Genomic DNA, 9,131 nt, shown 5'->3' on the forward strand with positions numbered 1-9,131 from the left:
TTCTTGACCTTGCATTTTGTCATAAAGGAATGAAATGATACGTGAGATTTATTAATTTTAATCCGCCATTTACTATTATCTTAATAATCAAGGAATGCACAGACATCAATAATTAGGCATCTCCTTTCTAGAGCAATTACATTCTGCTAATTATGGCACTCATCACCAAGTTGTCTTTACAATGAACCACATAGTACGTTGATTTTTTATTAAACAGCAAAACATGAATTCAATAGAATTAGCCACTGCAAGAAAAAAAAAAGCAGAATCCAATATTTGATATTCACGTGTTTCTTAATAAAAGTCTCGGCAAACTAAAACCAAGAATCGCGACGTCACAATAGCCGACGCTGAAAAGATTCTCATAATGGAAATGCAAACACACCTTTAAAGAAAGCAAACAGGAGGAGTTTTTTGAAATGCAACAAAACATACGCTGTCACAATGGGAAAGAAAGTAAAAAGACAAAGATCTGGGAAAATACTCGATGGTTTGTTGTTAAGGTACGTGAAAGAAGAAAGACTAAAACGACAGAGAAAGCACAACATTGGCGTACACAGACGCACACACAGACACACACACATATATATAATGTATATATGCATATATACATACACACTCATGCCTCAGTTAAAAGACTTAATCTGTTCCAGAAGGTTGTCCTTTAACCGAGCGAATTTTTCCTTTAAGAGCTAATGGGAATTGGATTAATCTGTCCTAGATCCGCAAAACTACCATAAACAAAAGCCTTTTAACTCGAATTCAACAAGCCTAGCATGCATGACTTATATAAAAAGACCATAACCAAAGTAAATAGATGAAATAAATACAACTTTGATCTCTCTGTACCTGTAACTGGGATGGTTGATGGCGTATGTAGTAGCTGGTGAGAAAGGGGAAGAGGAGAGACGTAATTGTTTTGAAGGGGAATCCCCTTCTATAAAAGTGGCAAGCAGCTGTGCTTCTGTGATTGGTTCTCTTTTCTGTCTCTTTCTACTGCCTTCTTCTTGAGATTCGCTGTTTCTTTCTCGCTAAAAACCTGTCCAGTGATGTTTGTTTTTGTCTAAAATACCCTTAAAAGTCAGATAGCATAGCCATTCAGTAGGTTTATAAGCTTGTTATAACTTTGTCAAGGAGATTTTTTTTCAAGGGAACTTTGTATTTCCACTCAGTGTGAATATATATTTTTTTCATTAATGAACTAGGGGTGTTCTCCCTTTCCTCCTCCTCTGAAGACAATTTCTCAACTCCAGCTCAGTGGTCTGGTAAAACTAAGGTATACTTAACTTTCTCAACTCTTGACTGCTACCGCTCTCTCTGAAGGTCTGGCAGTTCTGTGCTGAGCTCTGTCTTGTGCTCCTCCACAAGCTCCACATCATCATTATTGACCTCCATGCCCATGGACTTACCCAGAGACACAATATCCTCTATAACAGCATTCCTTCTTAAGGGCTATGAAGAACTTACATACAGTATAATTACTTTGCACACTATGTAATAACAAAAATCACACACAGCTTAGCAGAGGTGTGCACTGAGAGAGACCCATGTAGACTGAACCTTTCCCAGTGGTTTCAACTAAGAACTGCAAACACATGACGCACTTAATCCCGTCCTTCAAAAGATCAAGTGTCAGTTAATGAAGAGGATTCTTTTCTCGGACAAAACGTCTTATAACCGACTTGCCCATCAGGAGAGGCGTTTGTTAACCAAGGTGTGACTATATTACTTATATATATATATATATATATATATATATATATATATATATATATATATATATATATATATATATATATATATATATATATATATAATAGCCATACCTTATATTTTATATATATATATATATATATATATATATATATATATATATATATATATATATATATATATATATATATATATATATATATATATATATATATTTAAATATATAAATATATATATATGAATTTTTATATATATATATATATATATGCACACACACTTTTACTGATAATTAAATGAGATCATTACCAGTGCAACATCTGTCACCGTTCAACCACTGGTTACGTTTGCATCACCAACTAAAAGGCCCAAGGTCGATTCCCTATTGAGCTAGAATTCTTTAGGCTAACTACGTTGAATCCTACAGAACTAACCACTGAATAATGCACCTAATAGACATCTGTGATAGGTCACTACCAAAGAAGGGAAGGCCAGGAGTTAATGGACTCTTGGCCTTCTCCTCTTGCTAAGTACCAGATGACTAACATTTGTGATACTCCACTAATACGTAATTGTGAGTATATGTGTATGTATGTATGTATGTATGCATGTGTGTGTATATGTATATATATGTGTATATATATATATATTTATTTATAATATATATATATGAATTTTTGTCATTTATAAAAGACTCGATCTGGAATCCAGTAACTCCTCCCTGGAGGCCTATGGGTACACCAAAGATGTCAGCGACAGCAGCGAATGGAGCTGATCTTATCTCTCCTCAAAGATACAAGGAAATTAATGTTCTCTCACCCTTTCTCACTCTCACTTTAATAATTAAACATCATTCTAAACATAAAACAAAAACTGTCATTCCGTACATATTTCTCCAAGTAAATAATAGGAAGTCCGTACATAACAGGAGTGAATGGCGTATTGTTTGCAGTGGGATTCGACACACTGCTGATAAGCCATCTGTGGAAGAGTTCAAGTGGATAAAACTGGAAATTTTACCAGGCAGTGAGTTCATTCAAGCTTCAGCAGTTAAAGTATGAATGTAGCACCGATTGTTGTATTTTTTTTTTTTTGTGCAGAGTAACCCTTATTATATATATCATATAAAAATATATATATATTTTCTGGTCATGTAACCACATATATATATATATATATATATATTATATATATATATATATATATATATATATATATATATATATATATATATATATATATATATATATATACTGTATATATATATATATATATATATATATATATATATATATATATATATATATATATATATATATATGAGATTGTGTGTGTAGTCAACGAGACCAGAAAATGTTAGATATATTTTTCCAACATGAAGCCTGTAACATATATAGTATAAGTTTTTAATCCGGAATAGGAATAAATGAAGTTGTCTCTCCCCTTGTAAGATTCGAAGCCATGCACTTGAGATTAAGTCGAGACCGCTTTGACACAATAGTAGATCCATACATGAGTTGCTTATCCATACAGTGCAGCATACGGCCGTATTTGTTACTCTTTCAGTGTTATTTCATTACTGGACTGAGGGAGAGAGAGATAACCGGTTTATTCCTTGCTATCGCTGACCACTATGGACCCTCACGGAACCTCAGGGGGTCTACTAATCCCAGGGCGGGAGTCTACTCTGTTCCAACATGAAAAAGATACATTGTGTCGAGTTACGGTCTGAGTGGTCATGAAAAGCTAAGGAAGACTTTTTGATTACCTTAAGTGAAACTGAATAGGGCTAGTCACCCGACCCACAAAAAGAGAAGGAAACAGTAAAATGTCAGGGAATAAAAACAAGGAACGTAAAAAAAAAAAAAAAGTAGGAAGGGAAGCAGTGGAGAAAATCCACTGAGCTCTTCATTATCAGGTTTTGGAAATGATCATATGCGTATGTCAATTAAACAAGCTTGCAAATAACAGACATAATGAAACAGAAGCTGAAAATTTACGAACATTCAAACGTCAACAAATATAAGCTCTTAATCATTTTCCTAAAAAATCAAATGTACATATACATACACACAAACAATCACGTGCATATATATATATATATATATATATATATATATATATATATATATATATATATATATATATATATACATACATATATATATGTATATATGTGTATATATATTTAAAACCTTACAAGTAATTTTTACAGATAATAAAGAATAATGAAAAAACTGAAAATTTACGAACATTCAAAAGTCACGATAACTAGGATAAAAAACAATATATATATATATACACATACACACATGCATATATATGTGTGTGTGTGTATAAAGACAGCTGAAGGACAGACAATTAAGTAAAAGAAAGAAACGATGAAACCAGCTTCTTGCAACCCTTTCTGGGGCTCAACTTTTATGACTTTGCGTAACTTTCCTGACCCAAAATTGGAAATTCAATCACCGAGTCGTGTCCACAACAAAGGGACTTCGGGTATATCCAGCATACACTCAGGCTCTAAGAAAGAGGTAAAAAGCGAGAATACAGTCATATTGCGTTTCCACTGTATTAATCAATATACATGAAATTCTTCTTGCTAAATATGACTGAAAGCTATTGAGATGAGTTATCTGCTTACTACTATTATCTGGAGAAAGATTTATGAGAAATGAGAAGCGTACATATAATAAGAACTTTTAATAAAATTAAGCACGAGCGAAAAGACGAATCAGTGTATTTTGGAGTGGTTTGATCATGTTAAGATGATACGAGAGAATGCTATGGTGGCAAGAGGGTACAATTCAGAATTCTTGGGAGGAAGAAGGAAAAGTATTTGACCTTCAACAGTGGAGTACCTATGACAAACGTGAAGTCTTGACCTCTTATAAGTCAAAAGCTACGGCCAAAGGTAATTGTCTATTTGACCGTATAATGGCTAAGTACGACCTTGACCTTATCCTCATTCTACCCGATGGTTTTATTAATGGAGTATTCAAGTCAAAAATGCAGTCTCTGTCTTGAAGTTATGGAATTGGAGCTGGGATATAAAATTTAGGCCAAAGGCTAAGTGCTGGGACCTATGGGGTCATTCAGCGCTGAAAGGGAAACTGAGAGTACAGGTTTTAAAGGTGTAACAGGAGGACAACCTCGCAGTTTCTCTATAAAACAATTGATAGGAGAGGGTGGAAAGTCAGACGAAAGAGAATACGAATAAAGGTACAGTAAAAGGAATAAAAGGGGTTGCAGCTAGGGGGCGAATGGACGCTGCAAAGAACTCCAAACACAGTACACCGCGTGAGGTTAAGTATACCTTAGTTTTACCAGACCACTGAGCTGATTAACAGCTCTCCTAGGTGCATTGACTAAGAAGTACACTACCCCCCTACAGGGTATATATACAGAAGTTGTGGCTAAGAGACAAATTTCCATTTGACCTCTAAGTATGGGCTTGAGTCTTGGATCAACCATCAGTGGAGGATAATTGTATAATTAAGTTTCAGGTTTTATTTTTAAAGATGTTAAAATTATACAGCTTTTCAGTTCTTCAACTTTTGCATCTGGACAGACTTAAGAGGTTCGGACAGACACATACAGGCGAGCAATCAGATCAGTTGCTAAACATCTCTAGATAATAAACCGGGTCATATAAAGTGATTCACTGACCGCCTTGACAGAGCGGCAAGCCTAAGGAAGAAATGTCCTTAATCAGTGTTGGAGAAACTCGTGTGTGTGTGTGTATGTGTGCGTGTACAAGACACAATAGAGTAGAGAACAGCAGTATGAGATTTCTGAGTAGGTATGTGAGGCGGCTGTGAGGATCTGGAAATTTAATGAACTTGAAGCTGAAACTTGTCTCAGCTGCTGGTGGGTTAATGAAGCAGTGACTAATGTTTTGATACCGTCTGAAGCCACCATTTATAGGCTAAATGGCTTATTAAGCACCGTATGAATACTGTCACATTCCTGGTGTAATTTTACTTTCTAAATTCAGAGCAACCTTATTGCTTAAAAATGCTCCATAATCATCATTCGATATGAATCTTTTCATTTATGCTTGAGATTAGGAAATTAGGATTTTTTCCCTTGAATATTTTAATTTTACACTTATTATCAACATAGTTTCAGCACTGATTAATAACCTGATGTAAAATACCAAGTGTAGTAGTCAGAATAGTCAAAATAGATGGAATCAACAACAAACAAGATTACCGGCCTCAAATCTATCCCTTAGCCTCTCAACTTTATTAAAAGTCTGTTTCGTTATTTTATTTATTTTTTTTAGTATTGTAGACGTCCTGGGACGACACTTGCCAAGAGGTAATCAGAAAAACTATTCTTCTCCCTCATAAGACCTTCTCAAAGTGACCAGTCCAAGACTATCACAGAATTTCACTTCAAGTATGATGTTGCCAAAGAAGGTATGCTCGACTGTACAAGTGCAGTAAGGCCAATGGTACTAGACAGGCGGGTCCCGGATGTCGAAAGCAAGATACTTCAACTGACAGGACAGTGCCACCAGGCAGTGAACCCTCCACATGGTACTGCGGCAAAATCACACCTCACTGTTTTGAGAACAAGGTTGTATGGTCACTTGCCTCCATAAGGCAACTGAACATAGTATTTATGAAGACGCATATGCTCCCATCAACTAATCAGTTATGATACACACACATATAACATATATATATATATATATATATATATATATATATATATATATATATATATATATATATATACATATATATATGAATTGGATATCTGTGCTAATTCTTCCTTCCTTTACTTTATCATACCATCGTTGGAGGGAACGTCTATCTCCATAAAAATTATGTTTATTTGCCTAAAACCATGCTCTCAAAACTTAAGATGTGCCTTTGTCTCTCTGTACCATGCATATGCCTCTTATAGTCTTGGACGAGGTAACTCATTTTAGTTTTCTGTAAAAGAAAACTATTGAGATGGCTATTTGTCTGTCCGTCCGCACTCAGATCTTAAAATCTACTGAGGCTAGAGGGCTGAAAATTGGTATGTTGCTCATCCACGCTCCAATCAACAAACATACCTAATTGCAGCCCTCTAGCTTCAGTAGTTTTTACTGTATTTAAGGTTAAAGCTAGCCATGATCGTGCGTCTGGCACCGCTATAGGTGCCAACAACACAAGCCACCACCGGGTCGTGGCTGAAAGTTTCATACAGCATTATACGCTGTACAGAAAACTTGATTGCTCCGAAGAAACTTCGGCGCATTTTTCACTTTTGTTATTGGGAAGGCTACTCACAGAATAAATGTTTCTGATGAGGATCAGCAAAGCATTTTCTTTGTTTTTCTATTTTTACCGTGTTCTTTCCACCCACCTTTTAAAATTATTAAATCACTTTATGGATAAAAAAATATTATTAGGCTTATTCTTCTAGTTACGTGATCTTGAATGATTTCGTTATCTTATACTGCATCACATTTATGCTGCTCCTGGCTTTCCGATAACAATGAACTGAACCCAGGTTTGACGATTCATTTTGAAAAAAAAAACTGTGATGCACTTGATTCAAATCCGGCAACTCACTTTTACAGAAAAGAATTATAAGGCAATTAATTCAAATTTTCGAGGGCTTAGACAATTTTTCCTCCCACTGAACATCATCTAATGAATTATAACCTCAATGTCTAATTTGAAACATTTCCTTCTGGAAATAAGTATAAGACCACCGCTCATGCACAGGGTATGAATTTGTTTCATATTGCTGTTAGAGGAACTGTGTGAATTACATTGCCATGAAAGTTTATATTACAAACTTTCCAGCAGATCTAATGGCGTGTATGCAACAGCAATGCTTATATTTGACTGACTGGTAAAGAACATTAATTTTACACAGTCCCTTCGCCCCTTTATCAATATCATGCTGAGATGACGGGAAATGTCATTCAAAATTTAATCTAGGTCACTGGGAGTCATTTTTGCAGAGCTTTGGGGAAGGAGAAATTCTCAGAAATCTACTATGTGGAGTTGAAGTTATGATATAATACAAAACAGAACAGACTACAAATTTATGTAACTTTTCCTCATAATTGCTGCAATAGTGGAAGTTGGACCGGGGACAGAATAGGTCAGTCTTTCCAGCAATAAATATTCGTCTCACAAACAAAAAACGGGTGGTCGAATAATGTTCCCCTCCGTTTTTTGTTAGGTGGAATATGAATGCAACACTGTAAATATACAGAATAAAATAAAGATTTACAACCCTTGAGGTGACAAATGTAATAAAATTGTGAAACAACTTTTTTTCCTCTAAATAAAAATCGTGAGTAAGAGAAGGGAGCAAACAGGAAAATGAGGTTTCAGACGAGCTGATGAGACGAAAAATAAATAGGAACTTTAGACTTCCTGTTTTGCATTTCGTAATATCAGGCAGGGGGAAAATGCGAACCCCCTGTCTCGGATTACAGGAAATGACAATTAAGGCGAATGCTTCATAATTACAAAAAGATAACAATTTTTGGGAAAGACGTCTAGTGTTCGCATCATGAAGAGCGAAATGAGAAGGGATTTAAATGAAGGCAATATTACATATCTAGCAAAATAAGAATAAAGATGAGAATGACGTGAAAGCTATAGAACAGTTTTGGAAAAAGTCATTAAAATGCTGGTTATAATTCGACTACTGGACAAATGGAAACCTTACGGATCTAGTGCTCCAAGAATCAATCCCAGGTGTATTGATAACAAATATGAAACCTACACATTCCTTGGTTTTTGGCAGACAGAGAGCAAACGCTTCGAAACTTTCGTTCCGCCTTTATTGTACATACAATTACGATGCTATTTTTTTCAAAACTATCGACGCTGTTCAAGATTAAAATCCGGAGAACTGAAAAAAAATAAATAAAAGGATTAATAACAATACAACTCCACACTCAAAGAACTGCCCGCGACACTGAGTGACAGTTACAGTATGCAGTTTAGTACCTAATTTACTTATATAAAAGTTGGGGGGCTGGCGGTTGTTTATATGTCGCGTGTTAGAACGAAAACACAGGAGGATCACTCAAGGCAATCATCGACACGTGTGGCCCCTTTCGGTAGCTTCATGTTTTGCGTCGAATGATGACATGCTACTTTAAAAAGGTTGTTTTCTGCACGATCAAGTTTGAGAGCGATCATTGTGAACCGCTTTCTTCCACACGCGATATTAGACATACTTTGGATAGTAGACGACAATGTAGACAGATAGAAGTAGTGATAAATTCTCGGAATCTCATTCCTCTCTGTTAATTTCAGGAAAGGGGTTTCGAAAGAGGCGAGAATTTACTATATCAGCGGCGGTATCCTTTTTTCTGATACCAATGTACAAAATGTGACTAACAAGATTAAAAGCTGAGGTTTTATGTCAGTAAACAACCGCTGTACAAGTAA

Source organism: Macrobrachium rosenbergii, chromosome 44, assembly GCF_040412425.1.
Source record: "Macrobrachium rosenbergii isolate ZJJX-2024 chromosome 44, ASM4041242v1, whole genome shotgun sequence".
Lineage (NCBI taxonomy): Eukaryota > Metazoa > Arthropoda > Malacostraca > Decapoda > Palaemonidae > Macrobrachium > Macrobrachium rosenbergii.